The sequence below is a fragment of the Panthera onca genome, chromosome A3, assembly GCF_046562875.1.
Source record: "Panthera onca isolate mPanOnc1 chromosome A3, mPanOnc1 haplotype 2, whole genome shotgun sequence".
In the NCBI taxonomy this organism is placed as follows: Eukaryota; Metazoa; Chordata; class Mammalia; order Carnivora; family Felidae; genus Panthera; species Panthera onca.
Window position 1 is genome coordinate 42,064,544 of NC_138341.1, and position 13,633 is coordinate 42,078,176.

General features: G+C 39.2%; 1 long non-coding RNA gene across 2 annotated transcripts in view; it reads left to right on the forward strand.

Annotated features, from left to right (window-relative positions):
* Positions 1–7,844: 7,844 nt before the first annotated feature.
* The window catches only part of LOC132687684 (uncharacterized), a 45,847-nt gene continuing 40,058 nt past the window's right edge, over positions 7,845–13,633 (forward strand). Inside the window, exon 1 of one of the 2 annotated variants that reach the window (XR_013554431.2) lies at positions 7,845–8,070. This is a non-coding gene — a long non-coding RNA (uncharacterized LOC132687684). The remainder of the gene's footprint in view (positions 8,071–13,633) is intronic. The other variant, XR_009614224.3, reaches the window with a different exon arrangement.

Consider the following 13,633-nt stretch of genomic DNA (forward strand, 5'->3'; position numbering starts at 1 on the left):
GAGATCGAGCCCCACATTGACTAATAGCACAGAACCTGCTTGGGATTCTCTCTCTCTCTCTGCACCTCCCCCACTGGTGCACACTCTCTCTCTCTCTCTCCCTCTTTCTCTCAAAATAAATAAACTTTAAAAGGATTTTTAAAAAGACCAACAAATAAAAAGAAAACAAAAAACAAGATCATGGATACAAAGAGGACAGACGGGTGGTTGCCAGAGGTGCGGGTGGAAGGAAGGGAAAAATGGGTGAAGAATGTCAAAAGGCATTATTTCCAGTTACAAAATAAGGCCTGGGGATGTAATGTACAGCATGGCGACTACAGTTAATATTACTATTATTACATTTTTGAAAGTTACCTAGAGTAAATCTTAAAAGTCTTCATCCAGAGAAAAAAGAATTTTGTTACTATGTATACTGGTGGATGTTAACTAGACTTACCATGGTGATCATTTCACAATGTATACAAGTATCAGATCATTATGTTGTTCACCTGAAACTAATATGTCACTTATACTCCAATTAAAAAAAAATCTAACCTTCACTCAGGACTCTTACTCTAGCAAGGCTGAATTTTTTACCAAATTGATTTGATTGCAGAAACCATGACAGCTTGAGGGTTCTGAAATAAATAGACACTCAGGCTTGAACCTCAAGTCAGTGGATCCTCAAATTGGTAGAGTTTGAACTCAAAAGAGACTTCGTTGAACACTAGTTGTATTAACTTCAGGCTTTGTATTTTTGGAGCATGCTACTTAGACTCTCTATTCCTTAGTTTTTCCTTCAGCAAAATGGGTTCAGGGATATTGATTAGGTTGAAGAGTATGAAATTCCTGTTTTTGAAAGTCAAAATATTCAAATATGACAATTTCCCATACTTCAACTTACTGTACAGAATATTATGATGAAAATTTTTCATGAATGTGAAACTAAAGTTCCTGGTCTGCTGCTTCAGAGCAGCAGTAACAGAAATTATTATCTGTAAGTTTTTATCTAAAGGAAACTTTATTCCATATTAAACACTGGAAGCTACAGAAAGGAGGTACTGGTCACTCCCAAGGAAACTCCTGATTTTATCAGAAACTCCAAACTCAAATTTCAAAATTTCAACAGTACATCTTTGCATTCATTTATGCTTTAAAAGAAAAACAATGTAAATATAAGAAGCCTCAACATGTGTTATTTTCATGGATATTTGATTCACAAACATATTAGCTTAAGCCAGAAGGTTTTCCTAAAGGTTCAGCCTCTCTTCCTAAACAAAGGAGTTAAGAATAAGAACTTAAATTGTTTTTAAACAGAGAAAAATGATTTATTGTCACTGCCTGAAACAAATCTGTCTAACAGCTATTTGCCAACCATACAACAGAAAAATAGAATCCTATTTTGAGACTCTGCTAGATCTGGTGCTACTTCTAAGGCCAAAGTTGCAGTTTGAAACAGTGAGATTAGAGTTGGCAGAGTCTGCTCTGGCCACCTGGGCTCAGGTTTGGAAACAAGGCTGGACATGCTGTTGCCTTTAGCATGACTTCAGGCAAAAGTTCTATACTCCAATCAGCACCAGCTATACAGGTCTACGTTGGCTACAGACAGACCATTCTTCGCTAACAATGTAGGCAGTATATTAAATCAGACTTCTGAAGCTGACTCTTTCAGTTTCAAGGTTGGAAGTATTACACACGATAGACAACAGCAACAACAACAACCAAGAGTCAGCATTTGGTGCTAGGAAGTCATACATTAGGATGAAAAAAAATGAGGGACAGACTTCACTTGCAACAATACCTAGGAAATATTAGGTCTGGGCTTGACACTGATCATCACTGCCATCGAGTTCTGCATCCCTAGTCCACCCCGAGAGAGATGTACCTGGTTCTAGGACTCTCCAAGCAAAGGCTGATAATGATGTTTTTGTCTCTTTGGTTGCCATCCTTTCTCCTAAATTTGATGAAGCCTGTTGGTCTTGAAATACATACAGGATGACACAATGATGTTTTTATTTTTGAATTTAGATACAAATATAATGTTAAACTAGAAGTATGACTGGTTCTTAGTGATTTCATTTGAGGGATTTGGAAGGTTGTCTGTGCTTGAACAGCCAACACTGTGAATTGGCTGCCGTAGATAAGAGTTAAAACCACACTCAGTCAATATCATATAAATGAAGTTCTCTGGTCCTCTTCCCAATGCAATCCAAAGTAATAGGAATTGTGTTCATTCCTGTTTCCATGCAGTTAGGTGGTAGAAGCCACTTGTGGGATTTCTGTCTTCCCCTACCTAATCTCAGATAACCCAGTACTCCCAGGGTCTGGCAAACCTATGGAAGAATGCTTCCTTTCTTTCTTGATTTTACTTGCCTTCTACATGTGCTTACAGTTACAACTCTTTTTTTGTTTTCTGGCTAAGGACCTTTCTACTCTCCCCTTTGGGATGAAGAGGATTTGCTCATACATGATGAATCCATATTCTATGTGTAAGGCCCTCCTGGGTCAGAGGACAGAGCCTACTCTTTTTCTCTTTAAAGTGAGGAAACTATCCATTAACTAGATAATCCCAAGAAATAGCTATTCTTAAGGTGAATTAGTCTATCTTCCGTCTTTTAAAATAGAAACATATAGGGACACTTGGGTGGCTGAGGCGGTTGAGCGTCCAACTTCGGTTCAGGTTATGATCTCACTGTTTGTGAGTTCGAGCCCCATGTCAGGTTCTGTGCTGACAGCTCAGAGCCTGGAGCCTGCTTCGGATTCTGTGTCTCCCTTTCTCTCTGCTCCTCCCTTGTTCACACTCTGTCTCTCTCTCTTTCTCTCTCAAAAATAAATAAACATTAAACAAAATTAAAATAGAAACATATAGACTCCCTTGTTAGTGAACTAGAAGAGAGATTTTAAAATTCAGGACTATTATTCCAACAATTTATCAACCTCTCTTTTTATGAGTTTCAATGCCTATATTTCAAATTTTAATAGTTTATAAAAAGACAGTAATAGACATCCTTTAAAACTCCACTGCTCAGGGTCAGCTAATTTACTCTTCTCCCCACATTAGAGTCTTATTCTTTTCCCTTCCCAATCTGCCACTGGGATCTCTCTTCTATGGTCTCATTCTGGTGGAAAGTTTCTGGGAAAACTTTGCTTAGCCACCAACTATGATTTTAACTAAGGTTTTCTGGATTCACAGATTTTGTTGTCACTTCTGCTAATAAACCTGGCAGTAAAAAAGTCAGGCCTTAGCAGATTGTACATTGGGTTTGTGACCTTTAAGAATCCTTGGCAATCATGCTGGATAAGAGATTTGTTTATGTATATGTTGGGCCCAGAATATCACTTATACATTTTTTTTCTTTTCTGCCACCTTATTTCATTGAGTCTATAGGAACGAGGGAAATTTCTTTGAAACACAAGTCAATATATGTATCCTGAATTTTTTACATGTCAAAATTAGAAGAATAGTCACCATGTGAATTAGAATAGTAGTTCAATTATGATTATTTTTTTTCTCAATTTTAGAAGAAAGATGTATGCATGACCTGAATTCACTTCTACTGGTATCAAGACCATCTTATGCTTGACTAGATCACTAAGATTACGCTTGGTCATGAGAACCAAGTTAACTATAAAATTTGATTTCAATTATCAACAGTAAGTTCTCAGCTTTTATATGGTCAGTATAAGAGTAGAAAGAATGAAAAATATTTATAACTAGGTGCTCAGAGATTGAAAAGCAAAAGAAAGTCCATTTTGAAATCACAGGTGCCAGAATCGACTCCCTTCTTATTCTTAAAGCATGTTTACACGTCGTTTAGCCATTGTCAAAGAAATTGCCCTGGACAGAGTTAAATAGGCAAGGAAACTTTAAGAGTATTGCAATAAGGGAGAGAAACCAAACTCAATTTTACTGAAACAAAAGGCAGAAGCATATTTAAATGTTGGGGTGAGCTAGTGGAAGGGTACTAGAGTGCTTTAGCTGGGAGGTTGGTCAGTGTGATTAGGCCACCTGTGGTTGTTAACTGTTGCTCTTCTAAGTTAGGTTCCTACCCATTCACAGAGATTTGGGAGGTAGGTCTACTATCTTCCTTGATTAGGTTTCAAAAAGCTCCCAGGTCTTTGAGAAAGATATTCCTACATCTTAAAGCTGGCAACTGGCTTTTAAGATTTATACTTCTCAGGGGCAGAGAACAAAATTTGCATTTCAAGTATTCTGAAGCATATGCTCTAAGAGGGAGGAACCTACAATTATGAAGAAACCTATCTAAAATTTAGTCAAGCTGATGGGGACATTAAGGTCATGTTAGCCACCATCCCACTGATCAAAGTCATTCATGCAGCCAGGGTAATTGTGATCATAACAAATTACTTAAACAGATGACAATGCGTATCCAACCAAACTATTAAGGGCTAATATTCCCTTCACTTCATCAGTGCAGAAGCTAATAATTTGATTCCTCAACTCAAACATATCAGCATAAAGCGGTGTCTGAATGGTTCAGCTGGTTGCACATCAGACTCTTGATTTCAGCTTAGGTCATGATCTCAGGGTTGTGGGATCAAGCCTCACATCAGGCTATGCACTGAACGTGGAGCCTACTTAAGATTCTGTCTCCCTCTCTCTCTCTCTCTCTCTGCCCCTCTCCCCTGATCACGTGCTCTCTCTCTAAAACACAAAAAAATTTAAAAACTAAAAAAAACACATCAGCATGCCAAATTGGAATACTTCTTATTATGATTATTAATGCTGTATAAGGAGAGAAGCAATTCTGTCTTTCATATTTTTTTTCATTTCTCTTAAGAATTTAAGGCGGTAAACTATTTCATGTTTGCCTGTTTTGCAATATTCAAGAACACTGTTTAAAAATTGCTGTAATGACAGATTTTAGAGAGTATTTGAATTTAGTGTCCACAGAAAAGGGGAAATTCAAAGAATCACCTCAATAAACCATCTCTCATTTCTCCAGATCCTTTGGAATTTTAGGAACAGCAAAGACATGTACTACTAAATAATGAAAATTGGTTCATACACTGGCAACCTGGGAATCTGCCCAGGCAGCTGCACAGAGACCCTTCAGCCAGGATTGCCCTCAAATTCTCTGAGCACATGGCTGATTAATCCCTTCATAACTACATTTACATATAGTCCTATGAAAATCAGTCTAAATGATTTCAGGGACATGGTCTTCTCTGTCAAAATAATAGTTCCAGAACACAGAATTCCAGAGGAGAAAATGCCACCAGCAGTGAGTACTTTGTTTTTGATAACTTTTAGGTAACTGCCTGTCTTCCCTTGAAGCACTTTTTTTTCAAATGGATTTGCCTAGACATGTTTGCTCGTTAAGCCCTTGGAGACAGCGGTAAATGGACCCTCTGTCCATTTCTCCCTTCGAGGCAGTCAACAACTTTCACTGGCCACTTCCCTAATGGCTTTTACAAAGCAGGCAAATAAAATCATTATGTATTTTATATCAACACACAGATTACATTTTGTTGTGTCTATCCCTTCTATTCCCAGAGATACTCTCAACTTTATTAATATATCTTAATTAATACATTAATATCTCTCTGGCCCAAGAAATATCACTAATCATTTAAAATTCCTCAAACAGAGCTTTGCGCAACTTTATGATAAATTTTTACCAGGTAAAGTGGGGTGCAGCAAAAATGCATTTAAATATTCCATTTGCATATAATGTAAAACTTGTTTTTCTAGCATAAAAAAAGAAAAACTTCTTACACTTCGCTTGTTTTGGTCAATAGATGAAAGTAAATCACATATAATGATTAATTCTAATATTTTAATCTAAGTTTCTATTTTTCAAAATAGAAAAAAATTATCTACCTTGCAGCTATGTTGTAAATACCAAATGTGATTATATGTAATATTTGTGTTTGTATATGTATTTTCAAATGAATATATGTATGTGCACAGATGTGTGTAGGCATATGTGTATATAAATACACATACATATTCCTTAGCCGCCATTTGCATCATACTAAACATTTCATATACTTTAGATAGAGTAATTGTTTTTTTCTTGTAATTATTGTGTACCTGTGGTATTCAGACTTCACTGGAATTTTAACATGACCCAGCAAATTACCTTACAAGAATAATTAAGGAAAGTTTTAAGAAAAAATTTTGAAAAAAAAATTCAAACATATCAGGGATGACATGACAGACAGATGGAGTAGAAGGTGAGGAAAAATGAATGTAGATGTACAAAATGGTGCATCTGACCTAAAGAGATCATTTGGCAAGGCAGAGTAATAGGAGTATGAGATGTTTACTATAGGAAATTATGTAAGGGCTTTGAATCAGGCTATACTACAGTCATTTTGTGCTGAACAGTCAAATGCTAAAGACCTGTCTATTAAAATCAGACATATAACAATGCAGCTGTGTGTTGGAACAAATTAGTTACTACTTCTCTCAGGCTGGATTGGCGTTTATAAAGAAAATAAATATCATGAATAAAATGTGGATGGGGTATTGGTTCTTTGAATGAAGACTCTCAAAGAATAGGTTACCAAATTTAAACTGGATTGGAGAATATAACTGGGACCAATGCCAAAGTAGGGACATCTTATTTTCTCATCTTAGATCTTAGTACCTATGTATGGAGAAATCTAGGTCATAATGCAGTCTTAATACATTAACCAGCCAGCTGCCCAGAGGTCACTGTCTGCTTTACAGATCCATGTTCTACCAGGGCAGCGCCCACAGTGCCTTCTCAACGATGAGACTCTGTCATCTGGGAACCACAGCCCAAGGAACATGAAGGTTTTACTATTTTCACATAATGGGAAAGTTATTCCTCTCAAGGAAAGAGTGAAAAGAGTGTAAGGGACCTTGATTTTGTAGGAAAACAGAAGTTCCCATTTCTACGGCAAGATTAGGGTTTTTCTTTTAATCACTATGAAGCATCTACATTAAATGTCACTGTTGTGGAAGTTCTAGCCCATGTAAATATGACGTGGAAACAAGAATAGAAATAAAGCCATAATTATTTTATATAAAATGATTTAGGAAAGTGTTTGGAAGTGACTGGGCGCAATAGAGTTATATAAAGTAGTGTGTCTTTATGTCAGAAATCACAAGTTAGAAAATAAAATTTAATGAAATCCTATTCCCACTACAATAGAACATAGAAAGATACATGGACGTATCTAAAACATAATCCTAGTGAAAAAGAGGCAGAAATTTTTATTGAGAGACAATATGCATATCTGATTAAAGGAGACACATAATGGTGATATATATCTGAGTGGGTTGATTAAAAAGTTTAAATATGGATATCATTCAAATATATCCATTTGAATAATGATAGCGGAAACTAATTTTGTTCTTTAAAAAATTTTTTTTTTAGTTAGAGAGCACGCAGGCGGGTGAGGGGGGCAGAGGGAGAGAGAGTGAGAGAATCTTAAGCAGTTCCACACCAAGCGTAGAGCCAGATGCGGGCTTGATCCTATGACCCTGGAATAATGGCTTGAGTCAAATACCGAGTCAGATGCTTAACTGACTGAGCCACCCAGGCACCTCAAAACCAATTTCATTCTTAAAGAGAACATACTATTTATGTATGTTTCATCTACATAAAGAATAACTATCCATAGGGCACTACAGTACTGAGTTTCCCAGAGGAAACAGACTTCAGGCTTGAAGATCAAACTCAATAGAATTATTGAGGAGCTATTCAGGAGGTATGAGCAGGTGAAGGCATAGACATGGGGTAGTGAAGCCTCCAGAGACTGGCAGCAGTGGAAGCCATTTACCACCTTAGGCCTGATAGAAGAAGAGAGGGAACTGGGTCACTGGAGCCTAGACAGAGCTCATCTCCCTAGAATAGGGACGGCCATCTCACAGGATTTGTCCTGTGGAATGCAGCCTCTGTCATAATGGTGAGGGAGAAGGCTGGGGAGGGGACACCTACCTGACTGACCTCTTACTCTTCCTGAATTTCTGGCTCTTGCTATTATTGACCCACTGTCCAAACCCAACAAATATTCACGGGGCAGGAGTGAGTGGATCAGGCCAAGAAGCATGGATGGGAGAGGAGGGGAAAACATCCTAAACAGGAACCACAGGTATTTCTAATATAATAAAAATAATGGTTAATTCTGACATATGAGTAATATATTTATTGAAATAGTCATGTCTATGTAATCTGAGACAAGTAGAAAATGCAGAACACTACTTATAAATATACAACTATAGATTAGGTACCTTATGTTACATTATGCAATGGAAACAAATAACACCAAAATCCCAGTGGTTTACAATGACAAGGGCTTATTTCCTGCTTAATCATGTGCCTACTGCCTGTCAGATGTGGCTTTGCTCCAACTGACTTCACTCTAGTCCTAGGCTGAAAAAACATACTCAATCTAGAATGTACTGGTCTCTTGGCAGAGAAAAAAGGGATGTGGTAAACTACATGCTGGCTTATAAAGCTTATGAATTTCACATGGAAAGCTTAATGTTATCCTTACTCACATTTCACTGGCTAAAGAAAGTCATGTGACCAAGCCCAATGTCACTACTGGTGGGCAGATTTAAACATTCTTGGTGGGGAAGGATGGTGGTGGGCAAGACCCTTAAAAGTCTGTTTCTTCGTTTTTAAGTTTTGTGTTTTTTTTGTTTTGCTTTTTGTTTTGTTTTGTTTTGTTTTTGTTGTCGTTGTTTTTAATCTTGAGAGAGTGTGAGTAGGGTAGGGATAGAGAGAGAGAGGAAGAGAGAGAATCCCACGCAGGCTCTGTCCTGGCAGCATGGAGCCCCATGCAGGGCTCAGACTCATGAACCATGAGATCATGACCAGAGCCAAAACCATGGGGCCACCCATGTGCCCCAAAAGTTTATTTTAATTTTTGTTAACAGATAATATAATTTATCACATTCCTTTATTTGTGAGTTGATATGTGATAATGAGAGCATAAAATATCAATTGAAAGCCCATGTAAAAATGTGTTCATATAATTACATAGCCATAATGAGTTGAAGATAGAAGGGAGCTGGACCAATATCTGGATTTTACTAATGTAGGAAATGAGCCTCAGAAAGATGTAATGATGTGTCCAAGGTCATAACATTCAACAACTTGGATCAGATTGGTAATACCTAATTCTGCACTTAGGCCTCTTTCCAGCACAGGTCAGTTCTTTGTGAACAGGTTTTGTTAGGAAGGAAGAAGCTCGTCTTTTATGAATTTAATCCTATTTGTTGAAGGTCAATACCAATCACATTTAGGTACGAGGTATAATGCATTTTTAAGGACCTGCAGAGAGATCACTGTCAATTCATTCTTCTTCAAATCTCTCTTCTATATCTACCTCTGTATACAAGAGAGCGAGTAACAGAAAGATCACTTGGTGTTTGATGGGGATAGAGAATACAGGCACCAGTCTCAGATTTCAAAAATCACATGTTTTCTCTTCCATAAAATCTCCTAGATTAACTCTTGATAAGCAACTAATTTCTGGGCCATGATCTTCTTATGGGGAATTATAAAGAAGATACAAATAAACTGATATATTTAGGTAGAGAGGCAATCAAAACATCTTTGTTGCAAAGGTTGTCCAGAAACCTTTCATTAATGCTGTGTAACCACTGAGTTAATTGACTTCCCTGTTTGAAATAACAGGCCAAATCATAGTAGTGGAAAAGAAGGGACTGCAATGGCAAGCTTTCCCTTTGTCACCTGAGAGGACAAAACCCAGTACTAACCATCTATCACCTTTATCCGTCAGAATAATGAGAAGACAGCTTTCAGATTGGCCTCCTAGGAATCACTACCCTTTATAAGATAATCAAATCTGACATGTTGTTTATAGGTTGAATATTATTGTTAAGTTTGGGATGCTTATAATGTACAGTTGTAGGTTATATTCTAATTTGTTGGCATTTTCTCATCTGACAAAACAAAGTTACTAAAAAAATAACAATAGCCACTCCAATGTGTGTGTGTGTGTGTGTGTGTGTGTGTGTGTGTGTGTAGGTGAATTTGTAGCTGCTAAAGATACTTGCAACTTGCAATGATTTGGTAAGTATGTGACATTTATCCTTAACTGCTCCTCATAAAAGAATACTCAGAACTGCCTCTAACTCCTACTTCAATCTGTGTGGCATTATCAAAATTTGGTTAGACTGGAGCTTTCAGAATTTTAATGAGGTCGAGGAGTTAGACAAACAATGACTAATTTATAGGAAGGTCACCTTCAAAGTACAGTGAACATAGTTTTGTAATACAGCAAGAAAGATGATGCAAAAGAATGGGAGTTAAAAAAAAAAACAACATTTTCTTATGTGCTCCAAACAGTAGGTTTACTACTGAATTATAACTCATCTGACAAGGCAACGGGATATTTTATTCATTGTGTTTAGACATTTTGATAAAAGTTTGGCTCAACTATAATGGGACAATTTGAGTGGGGACAAATCATCAGAGCCCACCAGACTGACTGAACATCTTTGTGCTTATTTGGTGTGTCTACTTCTCATTCTTTAAATATAACTGGCACGCTATTCTCAGAGACCGAAAGTACTTGCCTGCCATGAGCAGAATCTTGCCTGTGACCTTTGGTGTTCTCTCTGTTAAGCCATGTCAGTTCTCTCTCTCTTTTTAAATTTTTTCAATGTTGATGTATTATTTTGAGGGACAGAGAAAGATGGAGCATAAGCAGAGGAGAGGCAGAGAGAGAGAAGGAAAGGGAGATGCAGAATCCAAAAAAGGCTCCATGCTCTGAGCTGTCAGCACAGACCCCAACGTGGGTCCTGAACACACAGACTGTGAGATCATGACCTGAACTGAAGTCAACTGCTTAACCAACTGAGCCACCCAGGCACTCCCATGTCAGTTCTTATATAGATGCTCTCATGTACTTCAAGAGAAACTCCACACACAACGGGAACTTGACCAGACAATGAAATGTATAAAACTGAACATGGGCTCTAATTCCTACCAGGCCAAAGTGACTGCCTCACACATTTAAAAAGGTAGTTTCAAGTCAGTAAGCATTTGTCTAGGGAATGTAAACCAGCTTAACTATTCAATGAAAAAATATAAGAAGCAATTCACTGTTAAACAAAGTAGCTACATGCATATGGCAAAAAAAAAAAAACAAAAAAAAACCAAAAAAAAAAAAACCTACTATTTTATTAACAACGGTTTCTCTTTCCTAGCTTTTAGAGCATCCAGTCAAAATTTGACTGGATTCATACAAAAACATTTCCACCTTCCAGAGGATGATTTTTGCCTAAAATAACCCACAGAACATTTGGGAATGTCCCAAATTATAGTTGCTATGTCAAATAAATCACATCTACTATATCTACTATTTTGTAATTTTAACTACTAAAACATATTAGGAAATATGGCCTGTCATTCTTTTGGCTGAAGCACATGATTAAGCAGCTTGGTGAATGGAATGAACAGGTGCTGGGATGAAAATCAGAAAGCCCATTCATCTTCATGCTTCCAGGGGAAAATAAACCTTTTGGGGATTTCAACCAGTAGGACATCACTTTCTTGTTTTGGTAGTTTAGTGTGTTTTGGGTGTTTCAGAGCTTTTTCCGATAATTTCATGTTAGCTAACGTGGGAGACAATCATATAATGAATTGCTTGCAGTACGTTTGATGCCTCATTGTTAAATCATACCAACCATTAGGAGGGAAGAAAGTTGCTTCCCACCATTTGGGCATTACTGAATGATATATATCTTTTAGATACTAAGTGATGATATTAGACAGTGAACTCTGAATTCAAGAGTATGTCTAAATCCTTAATATCACATGTTCTTTACATATAATAGCTATCAAAAATGTTGGTTGAAGGACTGAATAGAAAATAACAATTAACTCAACAGGCAGATATTGCTTCTGTCCCTGGGATATCCTATATGCTGTCCCCTATACTTGGTTCAAGCTCATTCATCCTTTATATTTATCATCAGAAATCACCTCTGACAGGTGTCCTTCCCTGGTCATACCCCAAAGAGAGATGATTACTCTCTTTTCCAAGCTATCTTGATACCATCTGTATGATGTTATGTTGTGTATATATACGCTTTTAAAGTTTGTTTAAATGTATCTCACTTCTGTGATTGAAGAGAATTCCTTTTGGTCATAGAATAGGGTTTTCTCTACTTAAAGGTGTGTGGTTATAAATATTCTATCTTGGGGCGCCTGGGTGGCTCAGTCGGTTGAGCCTCCGACTTCAGGTCAGGTCATGATCTCATGGCTCGTGGGTTCAAGCCCCTTGTCAGGCTCTGTGCTGATGGCTCAGAGCCTGGAGCCTGCTTGGGCTTCTGTGTCTCCTCTCTGTGCCCCTCCCCTGCTCGTGTTCTGTCTCTATCTCTCAAAACTAAATAAACATTGAGGGGAGTGCCGGAAGATGGCGGCGTAGGAGGACGCGGGGCTCACAGCGCGTCCTGCCGATCACTTAGATTCCACCTACACCTGCCTAAAGAACCCAGAAAACCGCCAGAGGATTAGCAGAAGGGAGTCTCCGGAGTCAAGCGCAGACAAGAGGCCCACGGAAGAGGGTAGGAAGGGCGGCGAGGCGGTGCGCGCTCCACGGACTGGCGGGAGGGAGCCGGGGCGGAGGGGCGGCTCGCCGGCCAAGCAGAGCCCCCGAGTCTGGCTGGCAAAAGCGGAGGGGCCGGACGGACTGTGTTCCGACAGCAAGCGCGACTTAGCGTCTGGGAGGTCATAAGTTAACAGCTCTGCTCGGAAAGCGGGAAGGCTGGAGGACAAAGGGAGGGAGAGCTGCTGAGCCCCCGGACGGCAGAGCTCAGCTTGGCGGGGAACAAAGGCGCCAGCGCCATCTCCCCCGCCCATCCCCCAGCCAAAATCCCAAAGGGAACCAGTTCCTGCCAGAGAACTTGCTCGCTCCGCGCAAACACCCAACTCTGTGCTTCTGCGGAGCCAAACCTCCGGCAGCGGATCTGACTCCCTCCCGCTGCCACAAGGCTCCTCCTGAAGTGGATCACCTAAGGAGAAGCGAGCTAAGCCTGCCCCTCCAGCCCCCGTGCACCTTGCCTACCCACCCCAGCTAATACGCCAGATCCCCAGCAACACAAGCCTGGCAGTGTGCAAGTAGCCCAGACGGGACACGCCACCCCACAGTGAATCCCGCCCCTAGGAGAGGGGAAGAGAAGGCACACACCAGTCTGACTGTGGCCCCAGCAGTGGGCTGGGGGCAGACATCGGGTCGGACTGCGGCCCCGCCCACTAACTCCAGTTATACACCACAGCACAGGGGAAGTGCCCTGCAGGTCCTCACCACGCCAGGGACTCTCCAAAATGACCAAACGGAAGAATTCCCCTCAGAAGAATCTCCAGGAAATAACAACAGCTAATGAACTGATCAAAAAGGATTTAAATAATATAACAGAAAGTGAATTTAGAATAATAGTCATAAAATTAATCGCTGGGCTTGAAAACAGTATACAGGACAGCAGAGAATCTCTTGCCACAAAGATCGAGGGACTAAGGAACAGTCACGAGGAGTTGAAAAACGCTTTAAACGAATTGCAAAACAAAATGGAATCCACGATGGCTCGGCTTGAAGAGGCAGAGGAGAGAATAGGTGAACTAGAAGATAAAGTTATGGAGAAAGAGGAAGCTGAAAGAAAGAGAGATAAAAAAATCCA